This window comes from Leiobunum rupestre, chromosome 3, assembly GCF_980474605.1.
Source record: "Leiobunum rupestre chromosome 3, qqLeiRupe1.1.hap1, whole genome shotgun sequence".
Lineage (NCBI taxonomy): Eukaryota > Metazoa > Arthropoda > Arachnida > Opiliones > Sclerosomatidae > Leiobunum > Leiobunum rupestre.
In genome coordinates this window covers 38,076,324-38,086,879 of record NC_143386.1, presented here as the reverse complement: position 1 = coordinate 38,086,879, position 10,556 = coordinate 38,076,324, and the positions used below count along the sequence as shown (strand labels likewise).

Sequence of the window (10,556 nt, the reverse complement as noted above, 5' to 3'; positions counted from 1 at the left end):
TCTCGTACACGGGACCAAAGCGATACGGCAGAATAAGCATTCCAAGTAGATGTATGGATTCCTGTGTCACTTCGATCCCTCTAATATTAAATGAAGTTTCTCAAAAATCTATGTCACACGAAATTTATATATTTGAAGGGGTATAAAGTTTGTTGAAAATGGGGGTTAGCTATTGCATGACCAATGATTTATTTTTAAAATAGCATTTCAAACTCGGGGTTAGCAGATTATTTGAACGAATCATCTTCCACGAAAGTCGGAGGGAGGTCATCATCAGTGACGGCGCCAGGATGTTTTGCTCCAAGTATAAGTGCGGCCTTTTTTATTTTTTTGGCCCTTCGAAGGATTATGGTCCTATTTTTTAATTACTTATCCTAGCAATATATACAATTTCTATTCTACCGGTAATAAATTTCAGTAGAACATTACAGAATTTAAATGTTAACCCCTAGGAATTTGAGTAACTTTATTGTTTTGGGGGGGTATGGCCAGCCTGGACATTTCTTTGGCACCGCCACTGGCGCGCGCGTCTGAATTTTGTACAAGGTGGTAGAAAGAGAGGCTACTACCTAGAGGTCAGCGCCACCAATCCAACGTCACCGCCGCTGATATTTTCTCGGAAGCCGAACCGTCATCTCCAAGCGTGAAAAAAGCGTACCGTACGAATCCGGACTCAACGTTAACGTTGAGCTTTACTGAACGTAGCCACGGTCACCAATTTCACTCTTATTCTTGACGGGAAATTTTAATTAAGTCTAAAAAGTATCTTTTAATTTCCTTTACCGTTAACAGATGGCACCACACTCTCTAGTAAAGTTATTATATTAAATTTAAATTTAAATTTCCCGCCCTCTTTTAATAGACTGCCCTTGGACTACCTTCACTCTTTTTTCGCGAGCTTACTCAGCGAGTTATGAAATGTGTAAACTCCACTAACGAGTGGAGTCTTTTATTATGTAGTGGAGTGAGAAAAGTGTGACTGGAAAATCACTCGCTCCATTTCACTCCGAGTTTTGCTAAACTGGCTGGTCTGAACGCCGCTTAACTCTATCTCTCTCGGGGACTCGTTGAATGGCGACTATGATTTTATATTTTAACACAAATTCTGTCTTTCAGATACCGCCCAAACTGTTTCACAGAATTTCTCCGCTAAGTTTGGGACCAGCGTGCTACTATTTCGCGTTCGGAAAATGATCTCCCTTTCGCCATGTGTCTTTATTTGTAATTGGAAGTTTGTGCAGCGTATTTTGATGTTCAATCTTTGGAATTAATGTACACGTCTAAATCAAATACACTTTCGATCGTGGATTTTATGAGAGGAAAATAAAGAAAATAACCTTTCTTCTCGCCACCTAGCGGCGTACTGCAAAGTACCGCAAATATTAATACATTGCTCAACAAAATTGGTATTCAGTGCCCAAGAATTCCAACAAAGCTGCCGATTCAAAGTTCCTTTGACTAACTTAACCTTTAGAACTTAACCTTCATTTTGCGGGATTAAATGTATACATGTATTTAATGTATCAATTGAAAAATGTTTGAATTCCTGAATTAGCAAGAATTAAGTTAACTTAAATTACCCAAGGAATGTATTTTAAGGTCATCTTTTTAACGTTTTCCGTTTTTTTAAATCATTAATCCAGAACAGTTTTAATTGCATATTGTATGTCAAAAAATAAATAAAAATTGCTGTTCATTTTTAAAATAATAAAGTTTCAGTTGCACGAAATTTGAAATCCTAGAAAGATAACATTTCAATATGCCGATGCAGAAAATTTCACAAAAACAGTTAAACGGTTTAATCATTTAAATTACTAATTAAATTCGTAATTAAAGCCGTTAAACAGGTAATTAGTAATTTACTTATTAAATTACAAATTAATAATTATTACTTACTAATTAAATTCGATATTAAATCCGTTGAACGGTTAATTAGTAAATAACCAACAAGCATAATGTGGGAAACAACGTTTTTCAGAAATTTTAAGATTTGTATAAAACATTTTGGCCACCAGTACCGGTTCCGGAGTCGTATTTAACGGGTGGGGATTTTACAACATTTTCAAATCATGATATTTAAATTAATTTTAAATAGCCAATTTAATGTAAATAAAACGTTTACATAAAGTACGTTATATTCCAATGTTACGCACAAATTAGAAATTTGTTAATTTATAGATAAAACCGTTTATTATTTAAATTAAATAAAGTTATTAACTGACTTTGAGTCAGCGGAGTCACTGACCAATAGGGGCTTAATACTGCCACATAGAGATACAAAATTGAAAATTTCCAATTTTGTAATAAGAAATTAGTGTCTTATATTACGGCATCGATCAAACGAGCCCAAATTTCTTTTTCCGATGACTTTTGAACACCATTCAAAATACATACTTATAGTTATGCTAAATACGTAATCAGCAAATTTAACTGTACTAAGCACTGGCGTAGTGATTTTAGCATTACTAAGCAGTGGCATAGCAATTTTAACTGAACTAAACACTGGCGTAGGAATTTTAACTGTACTTAGCACTGGAGTTGCATTTTTAACGGTACTAGGCACTGGCGTACCATTTTTAACTAAATTTAGCAGGAATATACCAACTTCAACTATACTAAGCAGTGGCATAGCGTATTGAATTAAACTAACCACAAGCGTTTTTAATTGAACTAACCACGAGCTTAGCATATTTAGGCCATAAAAACATTTCGAAACTTTCCTCTTTGGGAGACTATGAGGAAACGAAAATCCAGTCCTAATATCGGAAATGTATTGAAGTTCCAGAACCAATCATACTTATCCCATCTCCTGACGTCAGCGGCCGACATGTTATTCCCGAAAACCACTTCGACTTCTAATTGTTATAATAAATTAACAGTTCTACCAATTTTTATGATATTTTCAGTACTGATTTATTGAAATCGGATTTATCTTATGAACTAAAAATATAAAAAAAATCATTTTACGTGCCACTACCACTTTAACTAAGCACTGTTCTTTTGACTGATTTCTATTGAAATTTCGAATTTTTCCCAAAACTATTTAACATTGATCCTTACAATAGGCCAAAAACAAGTTTGGAAATATCTGCGTGTTATGATTTGATTTTCTGTCGATGTATATGAAGAATTGAAATAATAACATACGAATATTCTCACAAATCTATGTACGTTTAATGAATACATGCACATTAGTATGTGTGAACATTTGATTTACAACACTGGCTTGGACGTGCGAGTAACAGTTAATTTGGTTTGTTCCACTTAGGCTTAAAGCGGCGCCAGGAAAAAGGCTGGTTTTCGAAATTGCGGAATATTTTGAATCTATGCTCGCCATCGTGACGATTTTGACTAGAGTGAAACTTCGTACTGCAATTGGAATTCCTTGCCTTTCGCGTAGTTATCAGTGCCGTATTTCCGCCTAGGCCAACCTAGGCCGTGGCCTAGGGGCCCATCCTTGGAAGGGGCCCTCCAGTGACCGTAATTACTGTATTCGAAGGCATAAATCTATGATATCAATCGTAATTTATATTGGAGAAATTCCTAGGTAGAAGATTTTGTTTTAAAGTTAGCAAAATGTCTGCCTGGAAGTTTACGGACGCAGCCTTAAATTGCAATGTTGCATAATTATCGCATATTTAGTCGACGATTGTTAAGAGCTTTTATTTAGTAATGTAACCGTAGAGCTCAGACTTCTAAGCTGAATCAGGGAAATTCAGGCACAGCCTAGTTCCAGGGATAAGAGTAAATGCAGCGCGTGAAAAGGGGGCCCAGACTCCTTATCTGCCTATGGGCCCAGGATCTCTTAGTCCGGCCCTGGTAGTCATTAAGTATTTACCCAGTTCCTGTCAAAGTTTACGCTTAGTTACGAACCGTCAATGGATAACATCTCTGTTTTTGAACCTATACTCGAAATCAATGTTACCCAAGACAACAAAAGCGGTCAGTATTTAACATTAATAAACATCCGTTAAACATTATTTGATCAATAGATGACCTTATTCCTCGTCCGATTTTTAAAGGATATTCTGGAATAAGAGCACCCCCCGATAATTTAGCCGTTTTCTGTCCAATCGCTAGTGCTTATATAAATATTTTTAAACAGGGATGGTTTTTTATTGTAGAAGCGGATGTTGTTTCGATTATAGTGCTTCCAACAGCTATCTGTTATCTGTTATTTATCTGAATAGTCCTGGTTTTTTTCATCGATTTCCTAATCGGATGAACTCTCTTTTTTTAATCATGCGCAGATAACAGTTGGTCCGATGACACTTACCCGAATAGAAATATCCGATTTAACCTATATCTGGTTTACCTAACCGCCTTTACAATCTGATTTTTTGATCCGAGCAATCAGATAAGAACGTTACGTATCCTTCAACGAAGATACTTCTTTGACAACAAATATAGCTTCCGACTAAAAAAGTATATAAATACTTGTTTATTGGCTGTCATTGATATAAACAATTTATTTTGGAATTGACAAACGCTTTTCAAATGGCAATATTAGTTGGTTAAACCCGATTTTATCCGATTTTAAACATTTTAGGTAATTTTACCCAATTTTGGTCTTTTTACCCAATTTTTGTCGATTTAAAAAAAATTATTTGACAATACCCTATTTAGGTAAAATTTGAAAATATTCCTTTATTTATCAAATTCAATGAACTTTTCTCCATTTTACCCAAATTTGGTTTAAGTTTACCCAAAATTTATGAATTTCACCCAAAATTGTTCAAATTTAGCATTTTAGTTGAAATTTAAATTTTTAATTTTTTTTTGAGTTTTCAAAGGTTTTCACAGGGTACCCCCTGTAAAACCGAGAAAATCCCATGCTTTTTTAAATGTAGATTTTTTTCATTTTAAGTTGTCAAAAACATATTTGGTTGCCATAGCAAAACGGAAGCCCCGCGTAACTTTTCCCTTGGTGAAAATTCATGTTTCCAAGGTCTACATTCCCCCGAGTTTCATCCAAATCGGTGATTTACACCTCGGGTAGACTCCTCGTGAGTGAACTCGCGCTGTCACATGTTTTTTATGTAATTTGATAAAGGATTATGGAAGGTTGTGTAGGGTCCTAGGAAGGAGTTCTATCATGGCCCAACGAGTAGGTATAGCAACTGAGCTACAAATAAAGCTCCTGTCATTAAGTTTGTGCACCCTGAGCTATACTAAGCTAGAGCCTTTATCTAAAAATATTCATTTACTTATAATATTATTCTATTATCTGTAGCAGATAACTGGTTTGATTATCGTATTTTTAAAATAAAAACTAACCAGTTAAAATATTCAGATAAGACTAACAGATTTTATCTGAGCAGATAAAATAAAAGGGAACGAAGTTTTTTTATCTGCTCGGTTATCTGTTTACAACAAGTCTAGAAGAACCAGTAACCAGATATACCTTTTCCGATAGAAATTGGAACCACTAGTTACGAATGAAGCGCTTCGTATTAGTTTCAGACCATAAATTTAATCTAACTCTAATCTAATAATATTTAAAAATAAATAATACCGTTTTTGATTACGCATTTATCTCATTATTTATTCTTTATTTATAATGAGCGTAAGACTTTTCAAAATATTTTTATTATTATTAATATTTAACATGAATCACTTTATATAGGAGATAATATTTCCGGCTGATCCGAAAATTCCACACCTTTGTTAGTGGTCGAAGGTAACAGTTACTTAGAGTGTGGGGCGAACTTGGGCGGGACCCAATTAAACCGATCGCTCGACTCACCCCTAGTTAACGCTATTCACGACCACAAACTATCGCAACGCCCCCTTTGGTTCACCATTGAAAGTTAGATAAGTAGCGGCTAAAGCAGACGCCATTAGGTTTTCCTCATCGTTCGTAAATTTGACTTTAAAAATAATGATACTTTTTATTTAATATAATTTTTGCATCGTTTGCTTATTTTTTGATATGATAATTTAAGAAAAACGTTCTTATGACTTTTTAATTTGTCTGTAGCAGACTCTAGATCTTGGGCGCAACCTCGGAGAACCTAGCGCCGTTACGCCACCTAGACTCGTTTCGGTCATGAATATGAAAGTTATACCTGTTATACAGATATGAAAATAAAATTACTATTTTAAACATAAACATTAAACTAAATGTTTTTCTTTGGTCTCTCGCGTACCGCTCCATTATCCAAACAAAAACAACCCTGGGCTATTAATATAAACATAAAACAAAAGCAATTTAAAACTGGATAAGAAAATAAAAAATAGACACATAAGCGCCTCAAACTAGAAAATACTTCAAAACAATTAATTCAACTTATTGGGCTTAGGTGTGGTATTTAAACTTCATATTTAACTTTTACGTCCAAACGCCATGTAACGCGCAGCTACTGCAAATCATGCTTTAGAGTTATAATTATTGAAATCGACAAATGATTTTTGAACCAATTCTTTAAAATGGTAAGTTTATATTCTATATTACTAGAAATTAAATTTTCGGAAATTTACAGATATAACAATTCAGAAAATGAAATGAAATCCTGTTCATATAGTTTTGCGTGAAATGGTAGCGAGTTCCAGCATACTTACCTTGCGTTTCTGGAGCCTTGATCTGTAAGGAGGCGGACTAGGATGAGATAGCTTCCATTGCACCAAAGAAGATTTGATTCCTATCAACTGTTGCAAAATGTGATAGCTGGAACGCCTAATTTATGGTAGCGGGGTTTTGCGTACGCGCTCAACCCTTCAATTTCTTATGACAACATTAAAATGCCAGGGGTTTCTATGCTTAGAGAAAAATAAACATGAATATCATTTGGCATTGAACCCACAATCAAATTTATCTTTGCCCCAGACACTCGCGTAACTGTTAAAAAAGAGGTTAGCGACACACTTACTGATATTTGGCTCATAAATGTTTAGTGATGCGTTTCGGCTTAAATTCTAAGTTAATGAACCATTAACTCATTGAGAATTGCCATGGATAAATATAATATTGGGATTAAGAAATCAACTGTCATCTTATACAAAACATGACGCAAAGGCCTAACGAAGGTTATAAAACCAGTAACTTAACCAATGACCTTTTAACTGTAAATTGTTAAATAACGCCCACCACGCACAAGATCAAAGGTCAGAGACCACACATTTCAACTTTAACTTTGACACATTCAATATTTAAAAGCAATTTTCCATCAATGGTTTTATGGCAATTCTCAATTCTGGCTGGAATAAGAATTCAAAACGAAAAAGAAAGCCAAGGAACTTAAGGGAAATAACATTTGGGAACGGGTGGCTTATGATAAAGCACGAAAAGAAAAAACGGGAGAGCTAGCGGTCAGCCTATCGGATCAAGGACAAAGACGGGGTCAGGGAATAAAGACTATGCGCACTAGTCTTCTAAACAAATTTGGGGATGACCCTGCCACGTAGAAGCAACAACCACAATACCCCACACAACGAGAACGCAACCCGCTAACCAGTTTTCATTGGTTAGACGCTTTAGCGCCTGCTGCCATCGGAAGGGAAAAATCGGAATTTGTCTTCCCCCTTTCTATAAAACGTGCAGCGTAAAGGCTAGTCCAATGAAATTTGTACACAACACTGCGTTAGCGTGTTTAAAGGCTAGCTGCGTTCTCCTTGGGCTTGTTGCTCCTAGCTGCCACAGTAACTGAGGTCACCTTCGCTGAACGCCAATGGCGAATATAACAATCGTCAGAGATAACGGCCAGCATTCCAACGCATCGAAAGGTATTTTAAAAGAAACTTAAAGGAAGGAGCATAAGAGGGATAATTATGTCTGAGAAACTTAACAGAAGATCAATATCTTCCAGGAATTACTATTTGGGCATTGCATGCACTGCTCCAACTAAATTAATGGGAACATTGCAACCAACGCTACGATATGTATTATAGTGTGACGAAATTAAAACTGATCTAAGCGTTATAATTTTAACCATATTAAGCACTGGTCTTGCAGTTTTAACTAAACTACGCACTTTTCTAGCAGTTTTAAGTCTACTAAGCACTGACTTTGAAATTTTGAATGTACTAAGCACAAGCGTTGAAGTTTTACTGTACTAGCCTAAGCAATGGCGTTGCAATTTTAACTCTACATTTTCAGTAAATGAATAGTAGAGTGTGCAAAAAATGGTTTTGTGACTTCCTCCTCATGCGACAATTCATTTTCGTATTTTAATTAAGGATTGCTCGTTCGGCTGATGCTTATTAAAATTTAGAATTTAAGTTTAAGTCACATTACGACATCAATTAGGATATGACGCAATTTAAACTAAGAAACGCGAACCAATTTTAACTAAACGAAACCGGAGCGAATCAATTTTAACTGAAATAAGCAGTGGCTTACATTTGAACTATTGAACATGTTTGGCCAGGTTAATCCTGGCGACGCAACTGCGCGAAGAAAGAAGCCCCAACTTTTATCTTGTATGGCAGCTAAATCCTTGCAAAATCACCAATAAATGCATTTTCTATAAATAAATATATACGAAGATGTACAAAGTATTTCCTCCTCACTAGACAGATTAGTTTGCTTAATTCAACGAAGCACTATTCTTTAAACTGATTTCTATTTTAATTTTGAATTTTTCCCAAAATTATTTCAACCCGATCTTAACAATAAGCCAAAAACAAGTTAGAATATATCTACGTGATATTACTTGACTTTCTGTCGATATATATGAAGAAATGAAATAGTACCATAGGGGATTAAAGCTTGATTTGGCGAAGATGAGTATAGCCTCTAATTAATGCGTTCCATACTTTCTTGGCGTAGCTTCGATCTCGATCTGGTAGGAGACAATTCTTGGTCGCGGGTCTTGCGTTCGCGCTCGACCCTTTAATATATAAATAAAACCAATAATCGTTTAAGTACTCACCCTAATACATGGCGAAAGCGGAAACACTCTTCGAAGTATTTACGGCTACTCGGATACTAGTTGGTCAAGACAGCCTTAATACTAATTTCATTCCATACTCAATAAGAGTCAGCTATGTCTCTTATTAAGAGAGCCCAAATCATAGTTGGCTTGAAGGCGGGTTTTCACCAAAGATAATAGAGACCTCGAACCCTACATTCTAAGACACTGTTACCTTCGACCACTACCCGAGGCGGGGATTTTTCAGTTTCCGCCGGAAATATAATCCGCTAAACAAAGTGATAACGAGCAGCTGAAAATAAACTCTCACGTTCATTTTTACACCGCGGCGTTTCTGTCCTTTCGAAAACCAACTTTTCCCCTGCGCCGCTTTAAGCCTAAGCGGAACTGACCAAATAAACTACAACTTGGACTTCCAAATGTTCAAATTTGCTAATGTGTATGTATTAATTAATCGTACAAAGATTGTCATAATTTTCGTAACACACGTACTCGTATCGGTTTTTGGAACCCATATCTCTGAAACGAAGCTCTTAAGAATCCATGTTCATTGGACATTTATGGCTAATTAGGACACCCAAAGTTAACGGTGTACATATCGCGAAAAGCCTGTGCAATAATAGGACACAATATATTTCATTTCTTTTTTTACACGCTATTAACATGAAAATGTATATAATTCCCTCCAAAATATAAACCTTAGAAGGTTCTTAGACCATAGTGTCTAATACCACTTTATCACAGATGTTTAATGGTTAGTGTTTAACTTTGGACCATCAAGGGAAGGGGTCGAGCGCGTACGCAACCTCGTTCGAACCCGCATCCTTTCGGATCAAAGCTGCAGCGACGCTAGGCAAGTATGATCTGTAGAGAATGAGTGAAAATATTCAGTTTTCCAAGGCGAAATAAAAAGCGATATGTGACCATTTAAATAATCAAAAGGTTTTATATTAATGCGCATAAATATATTTAAAAACTTTTTAAACACAGGAACTAGGTAATCCGCAAGATACTGTTGACAAAATAAACGAATATCACGTTTCAAAGATGGTTAAAAGTATCGAATTTCGATGTTCTCTTTAGGATGTGGCGATATTTTTACAGCGCTGTTTAGCGGATGCATACAAATTTATATCTTGATAAAACATGCGACTTTCGTGCTGCGTACTTTTGGAATTACCTGATAGTGTGCCCGATCTCTTGTTAGAGTAGAAAAGGGAAGAATTTGGGTGGTAGGCAATCAGGTCGCTGTTGTAGCAGTCCGTGGTACAGAATGGGAGGAAAAGTTGTCTTAGTTATCCACTCCTCCTTCCGAAATGTTATCACTGAAAGAGGGTTACTTGGTGAAGCAGTCAATCGAGTTTTATCTATTCAAAATGGCGGCCAGTTCAAAATGCCGGCACTCAGCTTATTTTAAAAACGTTATTTCTCGGCCCCTGATACGCCTATTGCGCTGTCCTTTACAACATTCGAGGAGAAAGAAGGTGGTATTTTATACATTCATAGTCACAATTTTTAATAACTTGCACCATCTAGCAGGAAAACGGTAAAATAGTTAGCATCTTTAGTTGTATTTTTGATACACCAGTTTCAATATTAAGAAATTTAATCAATAATGTAAACCGGTTTTTACCTGAGCAAAACAGAATTTCCTTTTTGTCGCAAGATGGCACAAGTTACAGTCAT

The 10,556-nt window shown here is 35.8% G+C and overlaps 1 non-coding gene across 1 annotated transcript; it reads left to right on the top strand.

Moving 5' to 3' along the window:
- The first annotated feature begins 6,553 nt into the window (after positions 1-6,553).
- Positions 6,554-6,718, top strand: LOC149951681 (U1 spliceosomal RNA). The gene has a single exon (XR_016480145.1). It is a non-coding gene; the product is annotated as a U1 spliceosomal RNA (small nuclear RNA).
- The last annotated feature ends 3,838 nt before the right edge of the window (positions 6,719-10,556 follow it).